Here is a 12,317-nt window from a genome sequence, read left to right as displayed (position 1 = left end):
CTATATTATGAGGGCGGACAGATGAACTGCCCAATCATTGACTCCCATTATACTTGAGTTGAGTAATTTCAAGTGTCTGCCTTGCTCGACTGTAGGACCGAGCATTTTAGTGATCGCCGATCTCTGCATGCTACAAATATATAAGTATACTTTTTTTCACTTAAGCCTCTCTACGGCATAGTGTACCTGACTACACCATTCCATACAACTGAGAAAGGTACACTGATGAATACCAGTCTAACAAAGCCCAATAGATACTCCTTCCCATCAGTTGAATGAGGGCTTAAGGGCTTAAGGACATTTTAGTAGATGCACAGTCACGAGAACAACTAAGTCCACACATTTTCAATTCTATGGTTTTATCTTTCAGGACATAATTAACCCCTTAACGACTGTCTGATTTTGCGCTTTCCATTTTTTTCGCCATATGAGAGCCGTAACCTTTTTATTATTCCGTCAATATAGCCATGTGAGGGCTTATTTTTTGCGGAACGATTTGTACTTTTAAATGAGACAATTAGTTTTACCATATAGTGTACTGGAAAAACAGCAAAAATATTCCAAATGCTGAAAAATTGCAAAAAAAAGTGTGATTGCTTGATGGTTTTTAAGATATTTTATTCACTGTGTTCTCTATATGGTAAAACTGATGTGTCGGTGTGATGGCTGAGGTCGGTGCAAGTTTGTGGACACCAAACATATATAGGTTTACTTTTATCTAAGGGGTTAAAAGAAAATCAGAAGTTTGTCTAAAAAAAAGTGGTGTACGTTTTGCACCATTTTCTGTGACCCGTAGGGTTTCATTTTTCAGTATCTATGGCTCTACTGCTTACTTTTGTGTCTTGAGATGATGTTTTTAATGGTACTATTTTTGCGCAGATGCTACGTTTTGATCGCCTGTTATTGCATTTTGCGAAAAATTTGCCACCACCAAAAAACGTGATTTTGGCGTTTGGATTTTTTTTTTGCCATGTACCAATCAGACTAATTGATTTTATATTTTGATAGATCGGGCATGTCTGAACTTGGCAATATCGAATGTGTGTATATTTTTTATTTTTTTAACCCTTTAATTTTCAATGGGGAGAAAATATGCTCATCTCCTGTCTCACACAGTTCTCGGCCGAGTGAAACAGGGAGTGAGTCATGTGAACTACAGGAGTTATCACATGACCCTGTACTACCATAATAACCATCGGATCCACGTGATTACGTCACATGACTTCCGGTGTTGGGCGGTGAGTAAAGTTTAACCACGACCGCGATTATAATAGCGCTGTCACATTTTGACAGCGCCATTTAAGGGGTTAAAAGGTATGGCCAGATCGCGGATCGGCTTGTGCCTACTAGGCACACGTCAGCTGTAGAAATCAGGTGACATGTGTCAGGTGTGCGGATCCCCCGCGGCAGCTGGGTAGGATTAACACTATGATTGCTGGGAAGTCATTTTACTGCCCGCAGTCGTTAAGGGGTTAAACAAATGGTGTCCTTAGAAGCTCTTAACATTAGGTAAATACAACGTCAGTTGAAGAACAGAACATGACAAATTACACCATGTCATTATTGGACAACAACTAGGCCAAAATTCAGAAGCAGTGTTGAAAAATTGAGTACACCCCTTGAATCTTTAGATTGTAGAAGCAGACTTAAATTAATAATTTTAAAAGGGTTTTCCACTACTTTTTCATCCCCTTGCCATATATCATACCTCTTCAACATAATAGCTTTCGTAATATACTTGTATTAGATGTATAGTTTCTATGAGCGCATCTCAGCATGGATCACATAGTACTGGATTGTTATGCTGATTCTCCTTCCTTCTCTGTTATGTCCGATGCTTCATTTTTTGGCACAGAAATCAGACTAAATGAAAGGAAGCTGTCACTGGGCTCCTGATGGGGGGTGTGGACTTTTTGTCGTGAATGACAGCTTGCCTGAACATGTGTCCTGAAGGTACAATTAGTCAGCCTCACTGCCTCACACAAGCTGAGCTGACAGTTTCATTCATCAAAGCAGGGGCCAACACCTTTGCTAGTGATGTGTCGTGATCTGCATTTCGAAAGCAAAGGGTTCACATAATCCAATCACTGACCTGGACATCTGAAAAGTACTGAAATTTTCATTGCAAACACAGTGGTAGGGCTGTACTGGTCATCTGGTAATTGACATGTGGGCTAGTACCTGCTCTAGGCTGCTGTTACACTAGGTATCTCCCAATATCTTCAGCAGTGCAAGGTGGAGAATGGAGGGGGCGTGCTAAGTGCTGGCTCACAGGCTACTGCAATGCATGAAGGAATATGAAGTAATAGAGAACAGTACTTCTGGGGAGAGGAAAAGATGGATGTAAACATCAGAGCTGCTACTAAAAGGCACCAAGTGATGCTATCTGCATGGTAAAAGGTTTATATTACAGTAATAAAAGTAGGGATACATTTAGTGGCACATAATACCTAGGTTGAATAAAAAATGAAATGAGTTAAGGTGGTGTCACACACAGCGACGACGACAACGACGTCGCTGCTACGTCACCATTTTCTGTGACGTTGCAGCGACATCCCGTCGCTGTCGCTGTGTGTGACATCCAGCAACGAGCTGGCCCCTGCTGTGAGGTCGTTGCTCGTTGCTGAATGTCCTGCTTCTTTTTTCGTCGTCGCTCTCCCGCTGTGACGCACACATCGCTGTGTGTGACAGCGAGAGAGCGACGAAATGAAGCGATCAGGGAGCAGGAGCCGGCGTCTGGCAGCTGCGGAAAGCTGTAACCACTGTAAACATCGGGTAACCAAGGGAAGACCTTTCCCTGGTTACCCGATATTTACCTTAGTTACCAGCCTCCGACGCTCTTGCTGCTAGTGCCGGCTCCTGCTCTGTGCACATGTAGCTGCAGTACGCATCGGGTAATTAACCCTATGTGAACTGTAGCTAGGAGAGCAAGGAGCCAGCGCTAAGCAGTGTGCGCTGCTCCCTGCTCTCTGCACTGTGACATGTAGCTGCAGTACACATCGGGTTAATTAACCCCATGTGTACTGTAGCTAGGAGAGCAAGGAGCCAGCGCTAAGCAGTGTGCGCGGCTCCCTGCTCTCTGCACTGTGACATGTAGCTGCAGTACACATCAGGTTAATTAACCCCATGTGTACTGTAGCTAGGAGAGCAAGGAGCCAGCGCTAAGCAGTGTGCGCGGCTCCCTGCTCTCCGCACTGTGACATGTAGCTGCAGTACACATCGGGTTAATTAACCCGATGTGTACTGTAGCTAGGAGTGCAGGGAGCCAGCGCTAAGCAGTGTGCGCGGCTCCCTGCTCTCTGCACATGTAGCGACGTTATGATCGCTGCTGCGTCGCTGTGTTTGACAGCTAAGCAGCGATCATAACAGCGACTTACAAGGTCGCTGTTACGTCACAGAAAATGGTGACGTAACAGCGATGTCGCTGTCGCTATGTGTGAACCCAGCTTTAGGGTAGTGGATAAATTCTTTAAGTATTTGATTTCTGTCTGACTTTTAGTCTCTCATATCATTCTGGAGAAATTTCAGCTTGCGCTTCTTTACAACTTTGCTTAAGTTAATTGAGCTTTATAAGCATCTATATATATAATTGCCTTATTCTGTCTGTCTGTCTGTCTGTCTGTCTGTCTGTCATGCTCCGAAATTGTGTCCTTACGGTGACACAAAGCTGATTGGCCGCTGGGCTCGCCATGGCCCCGCCCCCCCCACACGGATTGGCCTCTCTCCCCGGCTCTCTGCAGGCCCCGCCCCCCTCACGCAATGCACGCTCGCTCTGGCCCAACTGACACGGAGCCGCGACTCCCAGGTGAGTACACACACACATCAGATCACACTCACTCTCACACTCACTCTCACACACACCTCCCACATCACAACATGCTGGGATATCGCTTGCTTCTACACCGGCTCCGTCAGGATCCCGGCAGCGCCAGACATAACCTTGCGATGCTGGGATCTTGACGGAGGCCGTGAAAGCTGGTAACCATTATAAACATCGGGTAACTAAGGTCCCTTAGTTACCCGATGTGTATCATAGTTACCAGTGTACACCGGCTCACACTCACACACACATCACACACACATCACATCGCATCCACACATCAAGGTCCTGCAGCGGCGGAAAATACAGACACATAACAGCACACACACATAACAGCACACACATACACACAAATCAGATCACACTCACACACACCTCACACATCACATCGCATCCACATACTCACAACATCCTGGGATATCGCTTGCTTCTCGGCGGCGGTACTGTGCTGTTAGCTTCCAGGACCTGCGGGAGGATCACATGGCCAGAAGCATGTGATACCTCCGGATGTTGTGAGTATAAGCGCGTATGTGCGATATCGTCAGTGTCTGTGTGTGTGAGTGGATGCGATCGGGTGTGTGTGAGTGGATGCGATCGGGTGTGTGTGAGTGGATGCGATCGGGTGTGTGTGAGTGGATGCGATCGGGTGTGTGTGAGTGGATGCGATCGGGTGTGTGTGAGTGGATGCGAACGGGTGTGTGAGTGTCGGCAGAGGAGCACGGCGTGCTGGAGGAGGCTGGGAGCAGAGAGGCTGATCATGGGGAAGGCTGGGAGGAGAGAGGCTGATGCTGGGGGAGGCTAGGAGGGGGAGGCTGGGACGAGGGAGGCTGATGCTGGTGGAGGCTGATGCTTGGGGAGGCTGATGCTTGGGGAGGCTGGAAGGAGAGAGGCTAATGCTGGTGGAGGCTAATGCTGGTGGAGGCTGATGCTTGGGGAGGCTGATGCTGGGGGAGACTGGGAGGGGAAGGCTGATGCTGAGGGAGGCTGGGAGGAAGGAGGCTGGGAGGAGAGAGGATGATCCTGGGGAAGGCTGGGAACGGGAGGCTGATGCTGAGGGAGGCTGGAAGGAGAGAGGCTGATGCTGGTGGAGGCTGATGCTTGGGGAGGCTGATGCTGGGGGAGACTGGGAGCGGAAGGCTGATGCTGAGGGAGGCTGGGAGGGGGAGGCTGGGAGGAAGGAGGCTGGGAGGAGAGAGGCTGATCCTGGGGAAGGCTGGGAAGGGGAGGCTGATGCTGGGGGAGGCTGGAAGGAGAGAGGCTGATGCATGGGGAGGCTGATGCTGGGGGAGACTGGGAGCGGAAGGCTGATGCTGAGGGAGGCTGGGAGGGGGAGGCTGGGAGGAAGGAGGCTGGGAGGAGAGAGGCTGATCCTGGGGAAGGCTGGGAAGGGGAGGCTGATGCTGAGGGAAGCTGGAAGGAGAGAGGCTGATGCTGGGGGAGGCTGGAAGAAGAGAGGCTGAGGCTGGGAGGAGAGAGGCTGATGCTGGGGAAGGCTGATGCTGAGGGAGGCTGGGAGGGGAAAGCTGATGCTGGGGAAGGCTGGGAGGACGGAGGCTGGGAGGAGAGAGGCTGATCCTGGGGAAGGCTGGGAGAGGGAGGCTGATGCTGGAGGAGGCTGGAAGGAGAGAGGCTGATGCTGGCGGAGGCTGATGCTGGGGGAGGCTGGAAGGAGAGAGGCTGATGCTGGTGGAGGCTGATGCTTGGGGAGGCTGGGAGAGGGAGGCTGATGCTGAGGGAGGCTGGGAGGAGGGAGGCTGGGAGAGGTAGGCTGAGAGAAGAGAGGCTGATGCACACACACACACACACACACACACACACACACACACACGCGCGCACTGCACAACACACCACACACACACACACTGGGAACCACAAACAACTGCCCTACACAGACACCCACACATACAGACAACGCTGCACACACACAACACCCAACACACAAACACCGCGGCACACACAAATATACGCACATACCGCACAACACACACATTGCACAAAACATACCTCCCCCCAAAACACACCACACACACACAAACCACGCAACACACACACACAACGCTACAGACACACAGCGCTCCACAAACAACGCAACACACGCAACACACATACAACACCGCTCTCACCCCCCGCCACACCCAGACAACACCCAGAACATGTACAGCGCCTACACAAACACTTGGTAACTACACACAACAACATCTCTCTATATATATATATATATATATATAACAAAAATCATACATGAACTACACAATACGTAAATTCTAGAATACCCGATGCGTAGAATCGGGCCACCTTCTAGTTTGTTAATAATTTGTTAACCAGTATCTGGTACAGTTCTCCTATGGTTGTTGTAGGTACTAAGTCCCCTACAACTCTGGATAGCCTATTTAAAATGCATTTTGAGGTGATGGACTCCCTTTAAAGTCCCATCACAGTATTTCAAGTCGGGTTAAAGTCTGGACTTGGTCTGGGCCATTGCAAACTTGCAATTCCTTTTCAGCCATTCTCTTGTAGACTTTCCTCTGTACTTGTGACCTTTGTCCCGTTGTGTGACCCAGCTTCAGGCAAGCTTTAGCTTTTGGAAATATAGCCTCACACTTGACTCTAGAATACTTAGGTATACAAAGAAGTTCATGGACTGCAAGTTGCCCAGACCTTGTGGCTGCAGAAAAAATCATCACCCCTGCACCACCGTGTTTTGCAGTTGGTATAATGCAATTGTGCTCATATGCTGTGTTTTGCTTTTTTTGTCGAGTGTGGCACAGGACAATATGGCCAAACATTTCCAAAATAGTCTCTTCTCCCCAAAGGATATTCTTCCCGATGTCCTATGGTTTGTTCAGACGCAAACTTTAGCTATGCTTATGCTAAAAGGAAAACGCATGTACCAGGTAGAACGAAAAGGACAAATAATTTTGAAAGTTGCTATTATTTACATATAGTAACCAATCCTATAAGATAGTTTAAATTCAAGAATAAATGCTTCACGGATATTTGCATGGATATAAGGCAAATTCTGCATAAAATAGTCTTTAAGGCTACTTTCACACATCCGGTTTGAGCAGTGCGGCTTAATCCGGCTGTGAAACCTATGCAACGGATGCGGCGAAAACTCCGCATCCTTTGCATAAGTTTTTACATGCGGCCCGTCCGTTTTTTTCCGGTTGCGACACGCTACTGAGCATGCGCAGTGGAAGAAACCGCATGCGGCGGCCGGATGCAGTTTTTGCCGCATCGAGCCGCATCCGGCGTCCATAGGCATGCATTGAAAAATGCGCCGCAGCGGCCGGATGGGGCGCGATGCGTTTTTTTTTGCCAGAGAAAAAAACGTGCCAGGGAACGTTCCATCCAGCCGCTGCATCGGCTAAATCTGCCGCATGCGGCAAAAACTGGACGGAAAGCAACCCATGCGGCACAATGCAGCGCCAATGCAAGTCAATGCTGGAAAAAACTAAACCGGCGGCAAAAATTTTTTTTCGTTTTTTCAGCAGAGCGCCGGATGTGTGAAAGTAGCCTTAAGGCTACTTTACACGCTGCGAGCATGGGTACCCACCCCCATCTGTTGTGCGACACGGGCAAATCGCTGCCCGTGCCGCACAACATCGCCCAGACATGTCACACATACTTACCTGCCCGGCGACGTCGCTGTGACCGGCGAACCGCCTCCTTTCTAAGGGGGCGGTTCGTTCAGCGTCACAGCGACGTCACAGCTGCGTCATTGAACCGCCCAATAGAAGCGGAGGGGCGGAGATGAGCGGGACGTAACATCCCGCCCACCTCCTTCGTTCCGCATAGCGGCCGGGAGGCAGGTAAGGAGAGCTTCCTCGTTTCCCCCGTGCCCATCTCGGGTGCCCTGAGGCAGGTATCCCACTCTGCTTCTCTTCGTTTCTGCGGCGTCACACGGAGTGATGTGTGCTGCCGCAGGAACGAGGAACAACCTCGTTACTGCTGCAGTAACGATTTTTGAGAATGGACCCCCATGTCACCGATAAGCGATTTTGCACGTTTTTGCAACGATGCAAAATCGCTCATAGGTGTCACACGCAACGGCATCGCTAATGCGGCCGGATGTGCGTCACCAATTCCGTGACCCCAACGAGTTCGCATTAGCGATGTCGTAGCGTGTAAAGCCCCCTTAAGGCTGGTATCACCAGTGAGTCCTATATTACGATCCAAAGCAAATGCATGGAGTAAGCTGGATCAGCTGTAGATACAACCAGCCTTCCATGGAGACATCAAAGATAGGGAATGGGCCTTCAGACACGCTCCTGTTGCGACGTTTTGGGGCAGACCACTTTTGTCTAACATGTTGTAGTTTTTAAGTATTTTTTCTTATATTTATACTATCTTGTTGGAGTGATTACTATAAGTAAATAATACCGTATCAACTTTGAAAGTATTGGAACTTGTCATTTTCATTACCCCTTGCACATGCATTTTTGAGCACGTTCTGTGTGGTTTTGGTAGCCATTTCGCCTGCATTCTGCTGCGCAGCTGCTGCATCACTTTTTTATTGTTTGTAACTTTAGCAGTGCTGACAGGTTTTTGTTTGTTTCTTTTTACAGGAAAAATATATGTTTGTACTCTATTAACCAGAAGATAGAAAAATAATTACAATGCAAAATCATTAGTGGTTGACAATCTTCCCAGAAGTGGACATCTCAGCAAATTCACAAGGTCAGATAATGCAATGCTTAGAGAAATTGCAGAAAAACTACAGCTGCAGCTCAGACTTTAAAAGCCTGAGTTAGCATGGTAATCAACTGTTGCTTTCTTGGAATAGTTGCCAGAGAAAAACCTCTTCTTTCTAAAAAGATAAAACGTAAAATTAATCAAAATTGAGAGTCCTCAAACAGTGGTGAATTTGATACATTTAAATGGATGAAAAGATGATTACAAATAGCAAGCTTTCCAGACTACTGGGGACTCGTTATCGAGCATTATTGCTTGATGTAGAGACCTAAATTTGGACTTTTTCCTGATGAAGAGACCTGAGTAGTCTGGAAGTTTCCTATTTTTTGTAGTCTTTTTGTTCAGCCATTAAATGGTATCAACTGCTAAGGACTCTCAATTATAATTTATTTTTTTGATCTTTTTAGGAGGCAATCCTTCCATACAAGCCATTAACTCTTTTTTTATATATTGTACCATGACGAAGTTGAATATTTAACATGCTCAGGCCTTTAGGCGGGCTTTACACGCTGCGACATCGCTAGCATCGGATAGCGATGTCGTGTGTGATAGCACCCGCCCCCGTCGGTGGCACGATATGTGGTGATAGCTGCCGTAGTGAACATTATCGCTACGGCAGCGTCACACACACATACCTGTGCAGCGATGTCGCTGTGACCGGTGAACCGCCTCCTTTCTAAGGGGGCGGTTTGTTCAGCGTCACAGCGACGTCACAGCAGCGTCACTGAACCGTCACCCAATAGGAAAGGAGGGGTAGGAGATGAGCGGCCGGAACATGCCACCCACCTCCTTCCTTCCTCCTTTTCCAGTGGACGCAGGTAAGGAGATGTTTGTCGTTCCAGCGGCGTCACACATAGCGATGTGTGCTGCTGCACGAACGACAAACAACATACTGCAGCAGCAACAATAATTGGGAATGGGGGTGATGTCACCGATGAGCAATTTTGAACGTTTTTGCAACGATTCAAAATCGCTCATAGGTGTCACACACAACGACATCGCTAAAGCGGCCGGATGTGCGTCACAAATTCCGTGACCCCAACAAGATCGCTTTAGCGATATCGCGTGTAAAGCCACCCTAAGAGTCTGAGCTGCAGCTGTAGTGTTTTTGCAATGTCTCTTAGCAATGCATGATGTGAGCTTGGGGTGAATTTGCTGAGACGTCCACTTCTGGGAAGATTCTCAACTCTCGAATGTTTCCTACTTCTAAGTAATCTTTCTAACTAGAATGATGGTGACCAAATTGTTTGGAAATAGCCACATAACCCTTCCCAAATTGATGGACAGCAACTATTGCTTCTGTAAGATCACTGCTGATATCTTTCCTCCTTGGCATTGTGCTAACCCATGCCTGAATGCGTTAGACCAGGAAACTACCAAAACATCTTCTTTTATAGAAGTAGTCCTATTTGCTGATGAACATCTAAACAAGGGCATTTGCTTAACAGCACTTTGCTGCTATTTATCCATTTAATTCGTATAGAACCAGTTAGGGTGTAATCACTTTTTCCACACACTGCTTTTGCATTTTCTCCTAGATTTTGTTAAAAAGGGTAGCATCAAATTTATAAAAGAATGGGCAGCCCACTTTTGGTAATATTTCTAAATATTACTTATACACCATGCTCCAAATTATTATGCAAATGATATTTTTCTCCGACTTTCCTAAGTGGTCAGTGCAAATGACAGTGAGTCTAATAAGTCATCACCCCTTAGAGTATACATCGAATTTTATTGAAGAAACCACCAATGATAACAGTATAATCTTCAAAATTAAAAAAAAAACTAAAAAATGCACTGTTCCAAATTATTAGGCACAGTAGAGTTTCTAAACATTTCATATGTTTTAAAGAACTGAAAATGCTCATTTGTTGAATTTGCAGCATTAGGAGGTTACATCCACTGAAATAAAAAGCTATTTAAATCCAAAACATCCTAACAGGCCAAGTTACATGTTAATGTGTCGCCCGCGGCATCAGCAGCCAGACTGCTCGGATCCGGATCCGCGCTGGCTAGAGGGGTCTTCGGATCCAGGGGTCAGGGTCGCACGGCCACTCGGATAAAAGGGGGGATATTTACATGGGATGGTATGGTTGAAGTTCATTATGCCACCCGTGGTGCATGGTAAGATGGAGTACCACTGCTGTGATTGGGAGTACCCGGTGGCGATGGTGTGGGCAGCTATGTGTTTAACCCCTCCACGGGTAGGGGGAATGCCCCGGGACTCGGTGATGGTGACGGGAAGGTGCCTTTGGGACCGTAAGGGTCACTTGTGTACTCACTCAGTCCAATAACACTGACATCGATAACTGTGGTAAACCAAAGTTCTGGACACCGCTGCCGCTGAGAGGGAGCACGCCTGAATCTTGTGCCCGTTAGTGTTGCCTGTTAGTCTGTGACCTTTGCCTTGGCACCTAGTCTTCTGGTTGGTCCCTTTAGTGTAAAACTAATCGGGTCCCGCTCACCAGTATGGCTAACTGGTTGAGCTTTCTCGCAGGGTTCACGCTTGGGATTTTCTGGACCGTGTAGTGGGAAAGTCCTAACCCCCTCGTTGCGCTAGTACCCCGATTTTGGAGTGGGTGGAGAGCGGATCTTGAAGGCTCCGTCCTCGTCGGGTAAATTGTCAGGATGCCTGAAGCTCCTTCCTGACCTAGGGTCCACGTACCCCGTCGTGCCCTGGCCCTTGCCCGGTGATGGCACAAGGCCGCCGGCTGTCCTCCTCGACAGTCTGTGCCTCTTGTCACGATCCCCTGTGACCGGGGTCCAGCTGCTACCAGTCCCAGACCAATGTCTGCCACCTAGTAGTTCACGGAGCCCAGCTCCTGACCTCTCCTCTCGAGAGTCACTTCTCAACTGACTGTCTCCTAACACTCCTGACCTCCCCTTAACCAACCCCCCAAGTTAAGAAATTTGTAGAAGAAAAAAAATAAATTGTCCCACTGGGACCTGTAATGTCTTTATTTTTACATCAATGAAGCTGTGTCAGAGCTTGTTTTTTGCATGAGAAATTTACATATTTATTAATGTAATTTTGGGGTAAATTTGACATTTTGACCTCTCCTTAATGCAGCAATTTTGGCGTTTTTGCTGAACGTTATTTCTTTTGTTTTTATTTAATATAATATGCTATTTCTTTCATTTTAATACATCGACAAGCAGGTGATATGAATTTTTATATATAATTAGAAACCTTTTTTATTGAGATCTTGTTCTATATATACCAGGAGTCTCAAACACGCGGCCCGCGGGCCGCATGCGGCCCCTCAGGCTAGTTCGTGCGGCCCCCAGGCCCGTGCCCCTGTTCACTATCACGGCAGGTGCAGGGGCCGCAGCCACTGTCTGCACTTTATGTCAGATGAATGTGTTGCCGGCACTGCGCTCTCACGCCGGCAATACAATCATCTCACATAAATCACTGACAGTGACACTGCACCTGCCGTGATAGTGAACAGGGGCACGGGCCTGGGGGCCGCACGAACTAGCCTGAGATGCCGCATGAAGCAGAGTTGAGGCAGCGGAGGGAGCGTTGGACAGGTGAGAAGAATGGTTTATGTGTGTGTGTGAGTGTGTGTGTGTGTGTTGGACGTTAACCCCTTAGCGTCCTATGACGTACTGCGTACGTTATGGCTCCCTGGTACTTAAGGACCCATGACGTACCCAGTACGTCATGGCGAAATCGCAGCCCCGATGGCTGCAAATACCTTAGATTCGGGGAGGAGGGGACCTCAGGAGGGGTGGTGTCTCCTCCCCGGACCTACGGAGGCTGTGATTGGCTGACGAACGCCGCTCAGCCAATCACAGC

General features: G+C 48.0%; 1 protein-coding gene across 1 annotated transcript in view; it reads left to right on the top strand.

Moving 5' to 3' along the window:
• Nucleotides 1–12,317, top strand: part of AP4B1 (adaptor related protein complex 4 subunit beta 1) — a 68,731-nt gene that overhangs the window by 31,243 nt on the left and 25,171 nt on the right. The gene's annotated exons all lie outside the window — the stretch shown is intronic.

Source organism: Anomaloglossus baeobatrachus, chromosome 2 (assembly GCF_048569485.1).
Source record: "Anomaloglossus baeobatrachus isolate aAnoBae1 chromosome 2, aAnoBae1.hap1, whole genome shotgun sequence".
Taxonomy (NCBI): Eukaryota; Metazoa; Chordata; class Amphibia; order Anura; family Aromobatidae; genus Anomaloglossus; species Anomaloglossus baeobatrachus.
This window is presented reverse-complemented; position numbering and strand designations above follow the sequence as displayed.